Below are 19,505 nucleotides of genomic sequence, written 5' to 3' on the forward strand. Positions count from 1 at the left end.
ATCATGATTCTATGGTACAACTTTTAGCTCTGGGTATCTCGGATGATTTTATTTCGAAACCTTATATACAGCAAACTCATTCATTGGTGAAGCTATAGTATACAAAACCTTGATATTAAAGTAAAATGTCATAATCGGAAATAGCATATGATTGTTCATTTATATAATTGATATAATAGACATTCATTAAATGTCATTTTGTTTTATTGATAATTAGATACAGAATGACAGGCTATCTCATGGTAAACAGTATGAAAAAATAGACGTATTGTGTAGTTCATGTAGTTAGAACAAACACATGTAAATCTTAACCCATCGGAAGGTAAGGCAATTTACAAGCATCTTCATCTAAACATTTATTTTCTCTCACTGTGTATTGAGTGTAAACAGGGGCTAGTTTGCTTGATATTCAAATTGAGCTAGCATGCCAGTTAACTGCTAGTAGTCTTTTGTTATTAATGTACTATTGTCATTTTGTTTATTTTCTTTTGTTACATCTTCTGACAACGGACTCGGACTTCTCTTGAACTGAATTTTTATGTGCGTATTGTTATGCGTTTACTTTTCTACATTGGCTAGAGTCATAGGGGGAAGGGTGAGATCTCACAAACATGTTTAACCCGTCGCAATTTTGCGCCTGTCTTAAGTCAGGAGCCTCTGGCCTTTGTTAGTCTTGTATGATTTTTAATTTTAGTTTCTTGTGTATAATTTTGAGTTTAGTATGACGTCTATTATTACTGAACTAGTATACATATTTTAAGGGGCCAGTTGAAGGACGCCTCCGGGTGCGGGAGTTTCTCGCTACATTGAAGACCTATTGGTGCCCTTCGGCTTTAGACTGCTCTATGGTCGAGTTGTTGTTGCTTTGACACATTCCCCAATTCCTTTCTCAATTTTAATGTCGTTTGCATGGTTTAGGTAAACATAAGGTACAATTAAGGTTTACTTATTATACCGGTATTTCCAAGTGATTCTTATTTTCCTGCGATGTAGACGATAGGTTGATTGTATATTGTATAACACCAGATACTAGTTCGAATACGTACACTATTTTACACTTGTTTAATCAGCATGATTATAGTTTAAAAAAGAATTCTTCAGTTTTGACGCTAATAATTGTACAAAAAAATAACAGTATGAAATGCATAAATTATATCATATACATGATATAGTTTACTAACAAAACTGAACAGAAACTGATGTATAAGATAGAAGAAGTATGTTGAAATAAAGCTACAGAAAGTATTTTTGTAACATGCAGATGCTGTCAATTTGTTAATGCATGTGACGCTTTAATTGCACAGGTATGTATGTATCTAGATGTTTTCTGTGTGTTATTCAAATGTAGGAATATGTGAGTGTTATTTTTAATATATTGATCTTGTATATTATATTTTGTTTACAAACATGTGATTTTCTAAGGGCACGGCACGAGATATTAATTGAGGGCACTTCAATAAAACAAATTGAATGTGATTATTAAGCTGTAAAATTATATATATATATAATAAAAAAAAAATTCTGTTTATAGGTTTGAACGTAGTTTTCAATTTATATAAACGAGTCTAAATTGAAAACTACGTTCAAACTTATGATTGCGTTGGATAAAGACCGCAATTTTTATACGTGTGCATGTAAAACAAATTTCGTTGTAGAAGGGTCTAAAAACAGCACAAACAACATTATCCAAAAGACCAAAAAAGTGAAAAAGTATATTTAAACAAAACGCATTTGACTAACCGGTCGAACAACTGATGTTCTTTAACCCTGCTGACTGCCATTGGCGATTGCCAAATAAAATTGATCACAAGATGTAACAAAATGGATCTTAATATAAATTTTAATACGTCACAGAAAGAAAAAAAATTGTTAACTTGTGGACAGGATGTTGTGCCACAAACATTCGGTGTCAATATTTCTTTAGTACACCATATCCGGATTTCGACAATAAATGTCTCTTCAGTGATGTTAGGGATCGAAACGGTATTTGGAAGGCCATATAAAAAGCACCCTCATTTTTAGAGAAAGTACCCTCATTTTTAGATTAACTCTTGAATTTTAAGAGTCAATATATAGGATGAACGGATCATATAAACCGGAGGGAAAATATGATATATATATATATATATATATATATATATAGAGTCTATAAGAATCTACCAACCAGTAAACTTAATATATATATATATATATATACAACTCGTCTAAACATCGCCATCAGTGATGGTGATACATGGCTGTGTACATAATGTATATACAACTCGTCTAAACATCAACCCAACAATGTTAGATCTGTAAATTTGCTTTCGCAAATTTTTGGTTCTTCCCTCGCCGGGATTCGAACCCATGCTACTGTGATATCGTGACACCAAATCGCCTGCACTGCAGTCGTCCCGCTAGACCACACGACCACCTGGGCTCTCAAAAAAGAGCTTTCGCTGGCCGTGTGTTACCTTTCCTCGTCAGTTTTAATCTAGCGGCGTACTACAGTACATGATATATAAGGCATGAAGATGTTATTGTTACAGATCAGCTAAATTATCTATAGTAAAGGATCCTACAAATTAATGTAATATACAGTCACAGAAAATAGTTATATTTATAAGTACATCTGAGTCAGTGACAACTCTACAACAGATGTATCCATCGGATCGCCATCAGTGATGGTGATACATGGCTGTGTACATAATGTATATACAACTCGTCTAAACATCAACCCAACAATGTTAGATCTGTAAATTTGCTTTCGCAAATTTTTGGTTCTTCCCTCGCCGGGATTCGAACCCATGCTACTGTGATATCGTGACACCAAATCGCCTGCACTGCAGCCGTCCTGCTAGACCACACAACCACCTGGGCTCTCAAAAAAAGAGCTTTCGCTGGCCGTGTGTTACCTTTCCTCGTCAGTTTTAATCTAGCGGCGTACTACAGTACATGATATATAAGGCATGAAGATGTTATTGTAACAGATCAGCTAAATTATCTATAGTAAAGGATCCTACAAATTAATGTAATATACAGTCACAGAAAATAATTATATTTATAAGTACGTCTGAGTCAGTGACAACTCTACAACAGATGTATCCATCGGATCATTCATTAAATAAAATAATAAAATAAGTAAAAAGTTAACAGTTTCGTTCTATCGATTTCATCCTTCCATTGGGACTCTTCGGGATAACTGATGTAGTGTCGCTATAGGCGACGTCGTCAAGGAGGTTTATGATGTTCCGCCATTGTTCGTTATTAAAAGTTCTCTGGTTTTAATTTCGAACGGAACGTTGTTATGAAATAATGTTGCCATTTTGTACAGGTTATAACGTGTACAAAAATATTGTACATGTTATAACTTGTATAATGCAAACATACAAGTTATAACATGTACAAAAGTACCTTATAACATGTACAAAATATTGCTTAAAAATGGTTTTAACTTGTACAAAAATTAAGATAAATATAAATGAAGTAAAAATGACATTTAAATTTATTAATGAAGAAAGAACAACAATCAATAGGCCATAACGTGTTTTTTCTTAACAGGAAAATGATCACAAAGTTTCAGAAATGCATGCTTCATGACTTATGTCGGCATAATGTGTTTTCATATATTTGTATGTTTTATGCAGTCTATCATGGCTTACATCAGTGTGACACTATTTAATAAAAGCATATATTTCTTTTCTCTTTTATTTACTAAAAGCATACATTATCTCTGAAATTCCTAAATGACAATACACTAGATACGAGTAAATAAATTCATCTGAAATTTATAAGAACAATTCCATAACATTTTGTGTAATACTCCTCCACCTCGATTTATAGCATGCAAAAACTAAAGTAATGTCTCATTTGATTGCTCTGAAAAAGCAAGAGAGAGCTGAAATTGTTTTGATTGGACCACGCTTCATTATAAATATCTTTGAATCTACTTTTCAACATTTTTGACCTTCAGCATGACTTGTGTAAATTTATACCTCAAATTATTTTTTTTTTTTATAAATTGTAAGCTATCATTGCATGAGGTGAATGTCATTTTGATGTTTTAGATATATATCCTCTACTTTGAAACCAGGTATTGGTGGCCCTCGGCTGTTGTCAGCTCTATAGTCGGGTTTTGTCTCTTTCACACATTCCCTATTTCCATTCTCAATTTTATTTGTAGAGAAATATATCCTGGCTATCCTCTTACGTCTTTTAGTGTCAACTAGAATGAAAGTATTTTACATTTGTCTTCAAATGGACACTCACCATTATAATTCATCAGATCAGAATACTGAATGATGTTTGTTGAATGAATGTGTGTTTTAAAAGGTACAACAAAGAACTAAAACTATGCATCTGTTTCATAAAAGCTGTCTTAGGAATAAGACATGTCTTAGGATGGTCTTATGACAAATCTTAATCCTATGTTGGTGTCACAAAGTATTCCTAAATTAGAACATCTCTTAAAGAGGAGGATAGGAAGGGCCTCCTGATCCCGAAATCCTAGGCCGCAAAGCATGAAATCCCAAGGTCCCGAACTAAAAGAAATATAAATCCTGACATCCCGAAATTCAAAAAAAGAATTTCAAGATCCTAATAGGATCAATCCCGAAATCTAGAGTTAAAAATACCTGATCCCGACGTCCCAAAAAGGTCCTACTCCTCTTAAAAATGGTCACAAAGTCAGGAAAACAGAAGCGGTGTTTAATGAGGGTCTAAGGATAGTCACAAATGTAATCTTATTTATTATCTTATCAAGCTAAGATCATCCGAAGACAGCTTTGAGACGAGGTATAAGATATGTCCATAGATAGTCCTAAAAGGATCATTGGACATGTCCTAAGATATATTTTATGACAGGTTTTAGGAATGTTTCGTCATACAGACCCCTAGACATTAACTGTACCAAAAAAGGACAAAACACACTTACATGAATGAATAATAAAAATTGATGAAAAATTATTGAGGTTAATAACATCTGTTGCAATAATAGAAGCATATCTTTATTTTTCAAATTTGTACAAGTTAAAACCGTTTTTAAGCAACATTTTGTACAAGTTATAACATGTACGGGATACTTTTGTACATGTTATAACTTTTATTTTTGCATTATACAAGTTATAACATGTACAATATTTTTGTACATGTTATAACCTGTACAAAATCGCAACTTATACACGACATATATATCGGTACAACGTTTAGCGAAATTGAATTATATCGTGATGATGTAATGGATATATAATTTTCATGGGAGGCCGATTAAATTGTATGTGATGAAGTAATGGATACATTACCTTTTCGAATCAATATTTTAAATACATAAAAGATACAAATACAATATATCCAAAACATAAGGCACACAAAAACGTGCAGAGTCAGTGAGTTAGTTTTTTTGAAAAATTTTAAGTTTGAATAACTGAACTACTGGACTGGTAACACTCAACAAATGTATTCATCGGTCCAGTTGTTAAACTAACAATGGGCTTCAGCTACTGATACTGAAATAGATATTATACAGGTGTAGATGGGTTCACATAAAACAAAATAATTGCAAACAAAAAAAGAATAATACACAAATTCACTATAAAGAAATAAAGACCCCCGCCCCCCAAAAATGTGTTACTAAACAAAGCATATGCTTGCGTTCAACAAGCTAAACAAGAACAAGAAAAACAACATTTGCATGAACATGATGAAGGTTGCCTTTTTTAATTCCGCAAAATACCTGTGGAATTCTGCCAAATAGTCGAGTCGATTTTACTGTTTCGGTAACCTCATTTCTTGGTGGCTTCCTTTAACTTTATGTTGATACTTGGTTAATTTTTGTATTTGCTAAGGAAATGTCCTGTGTCAGGTTCCTTCTATTTGTTTCTGTATTAGATCTGGTATTCTGTAATGCCGCAAAAATTTCATTGGTGTTTTGTCGGTACCTGAAAGTTGCTGGAAGTGAGAGATCACCATGAGGGCTGTTTGTATTCTGTCAGAGTCTGGTTTATAACAAATGACCAATACCATATTGATGTCATTATTTTTTCTATAACTCATCTAAATAACATCATAATAATTAGGTTTACTAATCACTCCTATATATGGCTATAGCAACAAGGTTTTCATAAAGGCGTTTTTGATCCGCGTACATTAATCAGACGAGCGTCTGGCAAAATTAATTTTAATCCATGTATCATTGATCAGTTCTTTTCCAGCAAATTGAATTATTGATGTATTATTACTGTGGATTCATTTATTTTCGTGCGTACCAATTTTCGCGTATTGAGGAATGCCTGTATTTTCGTGGATTTTTGAGTTCGTGGTTTTGCAAAAGTCTGTCTACGAACAGTAAAAAATTTGCCAATCGTTGAATATTTAAATTCCCGGTACACTTGTTACCACAAAATCCACGAAAACTGGCATCCAACGAATATTAATGAATCCACAGTTCTCAAATATGAATATATATATATATATATTGCAGACAAAAAGGCTACGTTCATGGCGTTCATGACTTGTATTTTCTTGACAGTATTGACGTCATTTCCGCTCTGTGTAAACGGCAAACCAACCACAAATACCACACAGTTTGTATATATCCAAGGAGAAAAGGGTTCTGAAAATTGGAAGTTGATTTGCAAGATGCATCAAAACCTAAATACAATAATAGATTTTTGTAAACGAAAAGAGGAAACCAAACTGCAGTCGTCTTTTAATGCAATGTATTCCAACTTTGATAAGGAATGTTTCAAGGAAAAGTCAGAGTATAAAATATTTAGTCGTACCAAAAAGCCTGCTATACGCAAAAGAGTAAGTTTTTCTTCTTTTTTTGGTACTAAGTCGACCACAATTACAACATTGTGTACTCCTAATGCAGTTATTTAAATCACTACTGTTATATTTACTCCTATTACTTCTACCGCTACTAATATTAATTCAACTACAACAACAACAACAGCTACTTGTATCACAACTTATACTGCTACTGTCTTTTTTTACTAATACTTCTAATATTACTATTTTTATATTAACACATTTTTCTTTCTGATTATTGACTTTGGACAAACTTTTAGTAACTCGGTGTACTCTTATATTTGTTCTTATGTTCTACCTCGCTTCGTATACCGTGCAATTGAATATTCAAAGTCCATACATCATGCGTCATTATATTATCTATATAATCATCTCAACTGTTCATACTAATATCTACAAAAAGAAAATACAAAGAATTAGGATTTATACAAAGCATAATATTACAATCTAAATGTAATAAAGTTGTCGAACAAGTTTTGGTGTGTGAAATCTCGATAAAATGAAAAGGGCGCGTAAAACAGTATATAAAGGCCAAAAACCGAATTACTCAGTATTGCGCAGTATTGCGCAGCAGAAATAATAATAAAACGAAAAGAAATACAAGTTGTACTAATACATCTATTACAACTGTAATGTGTTGCAATTTTAAATTGACATATCTGAACTAGATACGACAACCGTTCATGCTGGCTGAAAAAAAAATGGGAGGTTCATGGAAGAGCCTACACAAACGCGCTACACTTATACACATCGGACATAGAAATTACCTTAATTGTCCTAATCAGAATCGAAAGAATTGATGCAAGCTATACTTTATTGTAGTTTTAACATAAGTAGGCATTATATTTGTGTTAATTTAGCACTTACTAACGCTAGGGGGAAACTAATCACGAGTATAATGCCTACCCATATTAAATCTACAATAAAGTATAGCTTGAATAATTATTTCTAAATTATGCCCTGTACAACTGATTTTAATTGTTTGTTATATACGTTGTACTGTTACACCATTATATCAGGTACGTTTAGGGTTTTGCGCAAGCAAACATTTCTTACCCCGCCATATTCTGTATGTGCCTGTCCAAAGTCTAAGCCTTCAATTCAGTGATTATCGATTTGTCCTGTATATCATATTTGTTCTTCGCAGATGTACATGTTTGGCTTTGTGAATATTTTGATATGAGCGTCACTGATGAGTCTTATGAAGACGAAACGCGCGTCTGGCGTACTAAATTGTAATCCTGGTACCTTTGATAACTTTTTGTTACTTCTACTCGTACTGTGGATTCATTATTATTCGTTAGATATCAATTTTCGTGGATTTCGATGGTATTGGTGAACCACGAAATTAGATGTTCAACGAATGACAAACTTTCTTAGGCTTGTTTAAAGGCTTCGACAAAACAACGAACTTAAATGTTCACGAACGTGCAAGTTTTCCTTCATCCACAAAAATTTGTGCCAAAGAAAATAAATGAATCTACAGATTTACAAATTCCAATAGTTTCACTAGTATGTCTACTACACAATCCATCAGAAACAATGAACACGAGTTGTCTTTGATAGGTATAGGTCTAATAATTGAATAGAAAAACGTATTTTCTCCAGGGTTAAAGTGGCTTCCAAAAGACTAAATCAAAACGACTGAATATTTTTTTTCAATGAGATCGTTTAAATATTACTTTGTTTAATAAGGCAACAATAGTATACCGCTGTTCGAAATTCAAAAATCGATTATGAGAAAACAAATCCGGGTTACAAACTAAACCTGAGGGAAACACATCCAATATAAGGAGAGCAACGACACAACAGAATCACTAAAATGCAACATACACAGAAACGAACTATAGTATGACAATGACCATTTTCCTGACTTGGTACATGACAATTAAGAAAAATGGTGAGTTAAACCCATTTTTTTGGCTATCCAAATATCCCACTTTTATGGCAATATTATATATAAAACACTACAATGACACCATTACATGACTGGAATATAGTACATTTCGACAACAAAACAACAGAAACACTGAAGTGAACTAAAAACAAACGACAATGCAACACACACAGAAACAAACTATACGATAACAATTGCAATTTCCCTGACTTGGTATAGGACATCTATTTAGGAAAAAAATGATGGGTTAAACCAGGTTTTGTAGCTAGCAAACCTCCCGCTTTTATGGCAATGTTAAATTTAGCATTTCATGACAGGACTACAATACAAATAAATAAAGAATATGCAGATCAGAGAAAAACACGAATAAACAATACAATAGAAAATTACGACACTCTAATAGTTATTAAAGATACCAGGCTTATAATTTAATACACCAGACGCGTGTTTCGTCTACATAAGGCTAATAAGTGACGCTCAGGTAAAAATAGCAAAGAAAGCCAAACAAAGATGAAAGCAATGATGACCAAAAATTCCAAAACGTTATGCCAAACACGGCCAAGTTTAACTGTCTTGGATAAGAAAATCCTTAGCATTTGGAATAATTCATGCCTTTGCAAATATTAAGTTTATGAAAATGACTATATAATGGATATATTGTTAACACCGAAGCTAAAATTTTGGGAACCATAATTGTTAAATAAAAATAAACCTTCTTATCTTTTACTACAGACAGGGGTCGAAATTTACGCTAGTCCGGTGGGCCGAGACCAGTAGAATTTGCGTCGGACGAGTACATTTTATGAGCTGGTGGTCCACCGGACCAGTAGAAATTTGTCGGCAAAAATCACTGAGTTTACAGATATAACTACTCCCGATGTTAGTACAATTGTTGCCTAACAGTAATTACAGACTGATTTACTAGTAACTAATAATTATCAGTTCTTCTACTACTTTTTTTAGATACCGTGTAAAGTATAAATTCACTTAAGGAATTGTTTGTCATTCAAAAATATTGTTTTTACAGTTGTTTGGCGGGGAATGTAAAGTGTTTGACGATGAATTTATCATCGAGAAGATTATGGGTGAAAATCATACAGAAGATATAGATGAAAAAAGTAAGTCACGAGAAACTGCCTTTGATGTGTTTACAACTAGTATGCTGAAGGATTTTATTTATATATGCCCAGATGTTTCAAGAGAAAATATTACCAGTCGTCCCAAGATGTCTGTTAAAGCACATGCAGTGCTTGCAGTATGTAGTTCTTATATAAGAAGGTTGATTACATTATCGTATGCATGTAATAATAATAATATCACTTCTGTGCTTTATAGAAATGTAAGGTTGGTTAATGATTCAGTAAGCTTGCTAAATGTTTCAGTGTATCAATATAACAACTCAACAACAGAGTTGAAAAAAGAGAAAAACAAAATATGTCCTAAACTGAAACCTAGTTTGAATGGAGTGTTTATGGTAATTGTAGAAGTATTTTTTAATATTGACACTCTTTACCAGTTTTTCATGGCCCTTTCAATGATTTCTTTGTTCATTGTCCTGCTGGTCTATTCCTGTTTCAAACAATTACGGAACATATCAGGTTTGAATAATATGTTCCTGGCAGGTAACATGATGTTAGCGTATATTTTCTGGCTTTTCCATAGTTTACAACTTCTTGATAGCAATCCTTGGTGTTCAGTCTCTGGTATGTTCAAACACTTCGGTTTACTTAATGTAGTTTTGTGGATTCACGTCTGCATCGGTCATATGTTTCGGGTATTTTGGCTTTTTAGACCAAACACAGGTATTTATTTCAAAAGGCAAAGTGTTATTTGGTATGCTGTTTTTGTCAACGTAATAACAATCCTATGTGTCGTCATAAACATTGCGTTAAGCAAAAATCCTACAGACAGCTTACAAAAGGTAAATACAACGAACATATTTATTTCCGGTTACGGGGGTCACGCATGCTTTATGTATGATCCAAATATGGTCAAATTTTTATATAGGGTACCAGTTGTGACCATTTCTTGTATCAATGTAAGTCTTCTTGTATTGGTATGGATACGTACGAGATGGAATCCTATTTTACAAACAAACACATCCACAAATAGAAGAATGGTGATTTTTTATGCCATTATGACTGCTGTTATGCTTTTAAAACAATGTGTTGGATATTTAAGCAAGCTCACAGACCAACAAATTTTTATTTTTCATATTATAATGTTTTTAGAAAGTACTTATGGAATGATTTTTCTTGTTGTTTTTGTGACGTCAACAGAGATCCGTTGGCTACCTGCGTATTGGAAGCTTACTCATAGAACTCGTCATTACAATGATACGCTTGCTGAAACAAACTTACCCCCTTATGATGTTGAAGAAAAATATAAAACCTTGTAAAGAATCATTACACTAATACACTTTCTGAATCCAATTTGCTCGCTTGTGATGTTAGTGAAAATATAACATATTGTTGAACATCTGCATTGACAGGTTTCGACCCCTTGGGATGTTGATGAAACGTACAAAACCTTGTTAAGAAGATGCAAATAAGGGTTTTCCCCCTTGTAATATTGATAAAATAAAATATTAAACCTTGTAAACAAGCGGCAAAAAAAAGTTTTCTCTCTTTTGATTTTGACGAAAAATACAAAACCCTGTAAATAAGCTACATAAAAGGTTTTTTTTTTCTTGTGATATTGAAAACAAAATTTTACACCTTGTAAAGAAGTTGCAAAAAGGGTTTTCCCCTTGTGATGTTGATAAAAAATAAAACCTTATAGATAAGTTATAAAAAAGGTTTTAGTTCATGGTTCTGGTCAAGGTGGGAAATGTTTTCGTTTTACTTATTATCACTTATACTTTGTAGTCCCAACACAAGTTCAATTACAACAGTCCATTTCATTAGGGCTAACATTGGAGGGCAATTACATGGTAAAACAATAATGTCAAATCATTAAAAACCAAAATAAGATAGAAAAACATTAAATGTTCATTGTTAGCCCAAAGTAACGGTAAAATACAGTTTGCATGAAGCAGAATACTATGCCATTCGACATAAATCAGGATCCTACATAAGGGAACAACCATTTAACTTCAAGGGGAAAGGGGTTATGTGTTATTTTGCGATCCCCAGTTTTAATGAAAAACATAGTGTGGTCAAGCAGATGACAACAAAAAATATTCCGAAATCAAGAGTTGCCAGGACTTTTTTGTAAAACAAATATTGGATAGTGCTGTTGGTATCACCTCTCACTCCCTTGCAATAAAGTTAATCATAAATTTTGAAAACTCTGCTCTTCCAATCTTCAAAGTGAATGCTGATATCATCAGCTATCTTTACTGAATGAGTTTGTAAAATGTGATATATACTTTTTGTGCTTCTTTGTGAGATATTTGTTAGTTTTTGTTGTGATCAAGATTGTGACCCGGTGTTGACTGATGTACCCCTATTTTGACATTTCTACTTATTATATATGTTTGTTATATTCACGCATCGTTGTCAGTATAATGACATTTGATGCGATGGACATACAAGTGAGAGTTTTAGCGCTATAAAACAAGGTTCAATTCACCATTTTCTTCATAAGAAAATGCCTGGACCAAGTCAGGAATATGAAGCTGTTGTCCATTCGTTTGATGTGTGTGTACTTTTGATTTTGCCATTTAATTGGGGACTTTCCGTTTTGAATTTCACTCAGAGTTCAGTATTTTTGTGAATTAATTTGTGACAGAATTATGTTGTCTTTATTAATTTAAATATCATTAAGAAACTAACGTTTCACCTCCACCAAGCAAAGGTGACTAAAGATGGATTTAACTTTTATTCAATCAGCTTTTTGATCCACTGTTCTGCTTCTTATACAATCCTGGCTTTCAGAAACTAGTATTCGGCTTTGAACGTTCCAACTGAAGATATAGCAGGAAAAGCTCATGCATGAAATTTATAAGGTGTATGCGTTTGGAATTTTCCTCGGAGTTCAGTAATTTTGTTCGATTACTTTGTCCATGTACTTTATGTGTCATGTGGAGCAGGATCTGCTTACCCTTCCGGATCTGCTTACCCTTCCGGAGCACCTGAGATCACCCCTAGTTTTTGGTGGGGTTCGTGTTGTTTATTCTTTAGTTTTCTATGTTGTGTCATGTGTACTATAGTTTTTCTGTTTGTCTTTTTCCTTTTTAGCCATGGCGTTGTCAGTTTGTTTTAGATTTATGAGTTTGACTGTCCCTTTGGTATCTGTCGTCCCTCTTTTATGTCCTCGGCGGATACCGCTTCTTGTGAACTACCAGTTCCTTGTGATATCATCAGCTTAATATTTGGTACTTTGGTTCTGTCATTATTTAAAACGAACCTTTCTGAAATTTTCCGTTGTTTTAAAAATTTAGAAATAATCAAGAACTTGAGTTTCAACTGCCTTAGGATGACTCACTGCCAGCCAGAATTACACACCCTTTTGATTCTGTTATATTGATACCATGTAAATAAGCATGTATAAATCGTGTCATTTATAACAGAACTGTTGATATATTGTGTGAATCAAAATGTGAACGTAATGTTTATTAATTTATTAGAAATATTGATGTACAGCGTCAATCAATTTGTTTAAATTGTGCAAATACTTAAGAATAATAGTATACTGTGTGAATCAGAGTGTACAAATTTTGTAATGAATTTAAATTTTATTCATTGTGTGAATTAGTATGTACAATTTATGTAAATTGTTAGAGATATTGACATGCTGTGTGAATCAGTGTGTATAAATTGTGTAATGAATTTACATATTTATACATTGTGTGAATTAGTATGTATACAGCAGGAGTAATGATGGTATTCTGTGTGAATCAGTGTGTACATGTTGTGTAATGAATAGAAATATTCATAAACTGTGAATCAATATGTATAAGTCGTGTAAGTCGTTAGAAATAATGCAAACTCTGTGGACCAGTGTGTACAAGTTATGTAAATCGTTTAAAATATTGCTAAACAGTGTGAAACAGTGTGTACAAGTTTTGTAATGAATATTGATACACTCTATGAATTAGTATGAATAAGGAATGTAATTAATAAGATGTGTTGATACACTGTGTGAAACCGTTGTATAAGCCGTGTAATTGATAAGATATTTTGATTAATAAACAATGTTCATTTTGATTCAATACTTGATATTGTGAAATATGTTATTTATTTTATGTAACTAAATGTTATTTATTTGTATTCCATTATATTGCCGATACATTATCACATAAGCAACACGACGGGTGCCGCATGTGGAGCAGGATCTGCTTACCCTTCCGGTACCTTACACTACAGGAAGATAACTCTTTAAAATCAGGTAAACGTTTTAATTACATTGTGTTGGAATATTAAGCTTCTCAATGATCAAAATTGGTGTTTGTCAAACTTCTATTTAACCAGTGTAATTTTTTGGATAAAATGGTTAGTTCAATTTTTTGGAAATGTTTATATTTTAGTCAAAGGGTCAAAGTAAAAACTTCAAATGTCAAAATTTTATGAAAATTAGACGAGCCAAATTACTTTTAGTGAAGGTGATGGGTACCACCTTCAGGCTAAGGGTACCATGAACTGCATCTGAATATCAAAATTTGATGGATGTCTTTTACACTTTCATGGTCAGTGTCAATTATAAAATAAATTTTGTGGAATAGGATTAATATAAAAAGCATCAGGAAATATTTTTACATTTTAAATTTCGATTTCATCAAAATCAGAAACATCGCCATATTACGTATACTTTGCAATAATATTTAATAAAAGTCAATTTACTTGGTTATACTATTGTTATTATGATATGATAATTGTTATTTGTTATTTATGACATTTGATATTTATATGACAATTTGATAAGTTTGGCATTTTCTCTCAATGTATTTTGATATTTGAAACTGTATTTTTCCTTAATGAAATTAAATGTCTGAAATTTGTATTTCAATTTCACTTATAAATTTGCTATATACTTGAAACATTTTTTATTCAATCATAGAAATTAAATGTGTTTCAAACTTTGTTATTCAATCATAGAATTAAATGTGTCTCAAACTTTGTTATTCAATCATAGAATTAAATGTGTTTCAAACTTTGTTATTCAATCATAGAATTAAATATGTTTCAAACTTTGTTATTCAATCATAGAATTAAATGTGTCTCAAACTTTGTTATTCAATCATAGAATTAAATGTGTTTCAAACTTTGTTATTCAATCATAGAATTAAATGTGTCTCAAACTTTGTATTTCAATCCTATAATTTTTAATATAATTATGTCTCATCAAACTTTGTATTTCAATTATTTAAATAAATGTGTCTCATTTTTTTTATTCAATTATAGAATTTAATGTGTTTCAAACTTTGTATTTCATTCAATTTTTTGTGTACTAAAAGTACTTGTTTTAAACTTTGTGCTGTACTCAATAAATTTGGTATTTATTCAAACTTTTTCACTCCAGAATATTGATATTTTTTACATGTTGTTAACAATTTGACATTATTTGACACTCTGTATTTCATTCAATTTGATTTTTGTTCCACCATGTGATTCTATTTCACTATTTTTTACATTAATTTCGATTCCAACTTTGTTTTCGTTCAAAATATGATATTTGATTCAAATGCTGTACTTGGCTTTGTATAATTTGGTGTTTGTTTAAAAATGAACTTTGATTGGATTTTTTTACTTTTGATTCAACGCTATCACATCTAGGTTTTTTTAAACATCATATTTTACTTATCATATATTTTATATTTTGATTTTTATATTTTTTTGCATTATGTATGTTGCGTTCTTAAACTTTGAATTTTGCTTAAATTTTGTAATATGTTCAACTTCCAATCTTTATCACTTATCATATTACTTTAACAAGTTTAATATGTGTTTGAAATAATAAATGGTTTGCATATTGTTTTCCTTTTTTATAAATGTACTTATATACCTATATTTGAGGGTTTCTTAAATAAAATACAATTTCTTCGTATTTTTCCATGTGATAAATTGAATTTGTATAATTTCTGCGCAATAATTATAGATTATCGTTTGTCATCTTTTCAATACCTTTTTAAGTTTTTGTAGCAGAGTTACGTACTTTATTATTTCTTCAATAAGATTAGAAGATTGAACAAGCTGATTGATGCCACACAAATTTCTAAATTACTTTCCTTTAATTATCGTAGCAAAATAGAGTTATTCATAAACTTCGAATTTGAATATTCCTCGATCATTTAAGGAAGTAAAATAATGATTTGTAAATAAAAATAATGTCGGTATTATCTCCCTTTACATACATTTTTCTCATTTGAATTTCATTCTACATTTGGTTTGTATGTTTATGATCTAGATGATTTTGACATAATAGTGAATTATGGGCATGCAATATCCTCCCCCACCGCCACCCCCAAACTCCTACCCAAGGAAGAATAGAAATTAATAGGGTGCTAAAATATAAAGAAAATAGAAAATTGGACACACAAAAAATGAACGGAATAAGATGTCTCTAAAGAATAAAAAAAAACAATAGAAAAAAGAAAGGGACAACTATAGTGATTACCCTCATATCTCAGGAATATACAGACGACGCTTCTGTTTATTTAAACTTGCATCATAATACTTAATTTTATGTGCTAAATAGCGTCCTAAAAAACATGAAACATTTGCCACTGGACTTTATTCAAACATTAATTATCAATCATCAATTCTACGTTTAATACTATACAAGAAAAAATGCTTTGTGATAATGGACAACAACAATATGTTGCATTTATTCATAACACAACACAACTACGAGTAACAAGAATGTCTATCAAACACAAACAAACAACGCTTATATCGCTGTACTCGTCTTAAAGCCACACTTCTTGGACTACACGTTTGCACAGACGGCCCCCAGTACTGGTATGAAAGTAAGTTTGGTCAAGTTTCGATCGATCTTCCTATATATGCACTGATAGCAAAGCTGCATGTTAGAGCAGACACATTACAAATTATTTAGCAAACAAATGTTGTCATAATTTACTTGTTAATCCCACTGCAAAATGCAAAATACATAAACAATTATTTAGGCAAAACTATGCCATCAAAATACATACTAAATAACTTGATATGAAAGTACCTATGAATATTAGTGAGACGTTTCCTTTTGAAAAAGCCACCTGATACAATTTATGTACTTTTTGGAAACTGTTTCAGTCCTATTGTTAATCAAATAACTGACCTACCATGTAAACATTAGGGGGAGATTATAGGAAGTGAAACGTCTTGACCACTTTATTAACTAAGTCAACAATTTAAATAAGTTTTGTTATAGTGTCAAAAATAAAGCGATTCTGTAAACATATTTAAGACTACATAAGTTTGTAGAAGCTATTTGGTAACACAATTACACATAAGCAAGTTAGACGGAGGGTTGGACACACGAAAACATGTTCAATTTCGCCACTTTATGTTCGTGTCTGTCTTAAGTCAGTAGCCTCTAATTCACTGGTTGTCTTTTCTTGTTGTATACTAGAATCATGTTGTTTTTTTTATAAAATCAGGCAATTATATTTCTCGTTTGAATTATTTTTCTCGTTTGACTTGTTTTGTCCTATTGAGGCTTTTCAAAGCTTGCTAAGCGGTATGGGTTCTGTTCATTGTTGAAGGCCGTATAGTTACATATAGTTGCTAACCTCTATGTCATTTAATTTGGTCTCTGGTGCAATTTTCTCATTGACAATCGTACCAAATCTTTGTAGTTCTATACTGGTATATTTGAAGAGATTTTTCTCTTCCTTAATTTATTTCAGAATCTTCCGAGATAATATATATATAAAAAAAAATATGTATGATTGCCAATGGGACAACTATCTACAAGAGATCAAATGACACAGAAATTAACAACTTATTACAATAGGTCACCGTACGGCCTTCAAAAGAAAAGTCCACATCGCATAATCAGCTATTGAAGGTCAAGAAATGACAAATGGAAAACAATTCAAACGAGAAAACTAATGGCTTTATTTATATACACAAAAAAAAATACAAAAAAAAACAAATATGTCACACAGCATCAAACGACATTCAACCGTTGAAATACAGGCTGCTGACTCGGGACAGGCACATATTTATTTGTTTGATATAGAACCGTGCTAATGTTATAAACATCAAAACAGCATTTCAACAAGAGCATAACGTTCCTGCTGACACCTATCAAATATTTCTAATATTTTTGACAATATCTCTGGGGCCAATTCAAGATTTATATTCTTTTTGAATTGGAAAAAAATAAAATATGATAAGATTATGTTGGTATGAATTAGATTTCGCTATCGTTTTGTCAAGGAAAACGTACACATTTTTCGAATCATTTGCTCAAAGAATATGTCAATCTAATCAAAATATAGACCTCTGATTTCGTTACACTACATATGAGTAGTTAAACGAAATCAGAGATCTTTATTTAATTAGATTGAGAATATGTTCGTTTTTTTTTCAAAGAGAGGCAACACTTTAAAAATACCAATGGGTTATTCAAATCCATAAGTCGAAGACAAACAACGCCATGATGACAGGAAACAAAAGTTAGGCCCTCTCACAATTTGAATCATTTTCACACAGGAAATAGTTCGACTAACAATTTTCCACTTACCCATCATTTTTTTTATTATTATTATTTTGGATTAAAAAAAGAATCGAAAAAAGATCCGTATATACACGTATACCTCTCAAAATATCCCCTAAAAATGCAATAATAGAGAAAAACAAGTCAGTGATTTCTATTGGAAGTTGGAAAATTTAGAAAATTGCAAGTCGCGACAATTCATACTTGTTGATGATTATTCTTTGATTCTCCGTCATTTTGATCCTTGTTTTGATTCAAAAGATCAATTATAGAAAAAAATATTAACAAAATTACCGAACTCCAATGTCAATTTGAAAAAGGGGGAAGTCCTTAAAAAATAATAAGTAAGCCCTTTGAATATTTACGCATGTAAAACATTAAAATTGTATAATTGAAATAATTCCAGTGATGTCTTTAACTAGCTAACATCAATTGGTTAAATATCAAACAAACAATGAACAAATTTCGGAAACACTCGTTAAGTGAAGTGTTTTTGACTATTGTTTTCCACAGTTTTCCGCATTAATTCCTAATTGCTGCTGAAAATACTGCCGACCTATCATACAATAGTGTTAAAATGTTCTCAGAAAAAAAGGATATATATGATTTCTTCTTGTCATAAGAGGAGATTTGTTAGATTTTTTTATTTGATACAATCAACTACTTAGCGGTGCTCTACAGTTATCACATTTACTAGGCAGTTCCTAAAATTTGAGCAATGTAGTTGGTATATTTCCTCAAATTCGAGACACAAAGTTGATAGTTTTTTTTTTACATCGATGGAAAAAACGAATAAAATCAAGTACCGTGTAAATGTTACTTTTCATAATTGAATTTATCATAATTAGCCATACTTTTTCTATGCATTATATATGATGTATATGGAATATGTGCACTTTGACAAAACCAGCACTAGCAATAGTTTATTCCCGTAGATATCTGGTTTTAGAGCAAAATGATTTTTATTGATATATCTTTGGTAATATTAGGGGTAACGTCAATCAGGCATTAAATCAAAATAAATAAAACTCTATCAAATATATAAAAAGGAGCAATTCACTGTATCCACCAATAGACAAAAAAGTACAATCTTTACCGTCTCATGTCTATAAAAGTTGAATAATTAGAAGAGAAACAAAAAAAAAACAAAAAAATTGCCATACTCTACAAATAATAAAAACTGGAATAATAGTACATGAGACAACCATTCTTGTTG

The 19,505-nt window shown here is 31.7% G+C and overlaps 1 long non-coding RNA gene across 1 annotated transcript; it reads left to right on the forward strand.

Moving 5' to 3' along the window:
• Window positions 1-99: 99 nt before the first annotated feature.
• On the forward strand, window positions 100-6,958 carry LOC143055616 (uncharacterized). The gene is made up of 3 exons (XR_012972105.1): window positions 100-322; window positions 1,194-1,304; window positions 6,458-6,958. It is a non-coding gene; the product is annotated as an uncharacterized LOC143055616 (long non-coding RNA).
• The last annotated feature ends 12,547 nt before the right edge of the window (window positions 6,959-19,505 follow it).

The sequence above is a fragment of the Mytilus galloprovincialis genome, chromosome 12 (assembly GCF_965363235.1).
Source record: "Mytilus galloprovincialis chromosome 12, xbMytGall1.hap1.1, whole genome shotgun sequence".
NCBI lineage: Eukaryota > Metazoa > Mollusca > Bivalvia > Mytilida > Mytilidae > Mytilus > Mytilus galloprovincialis.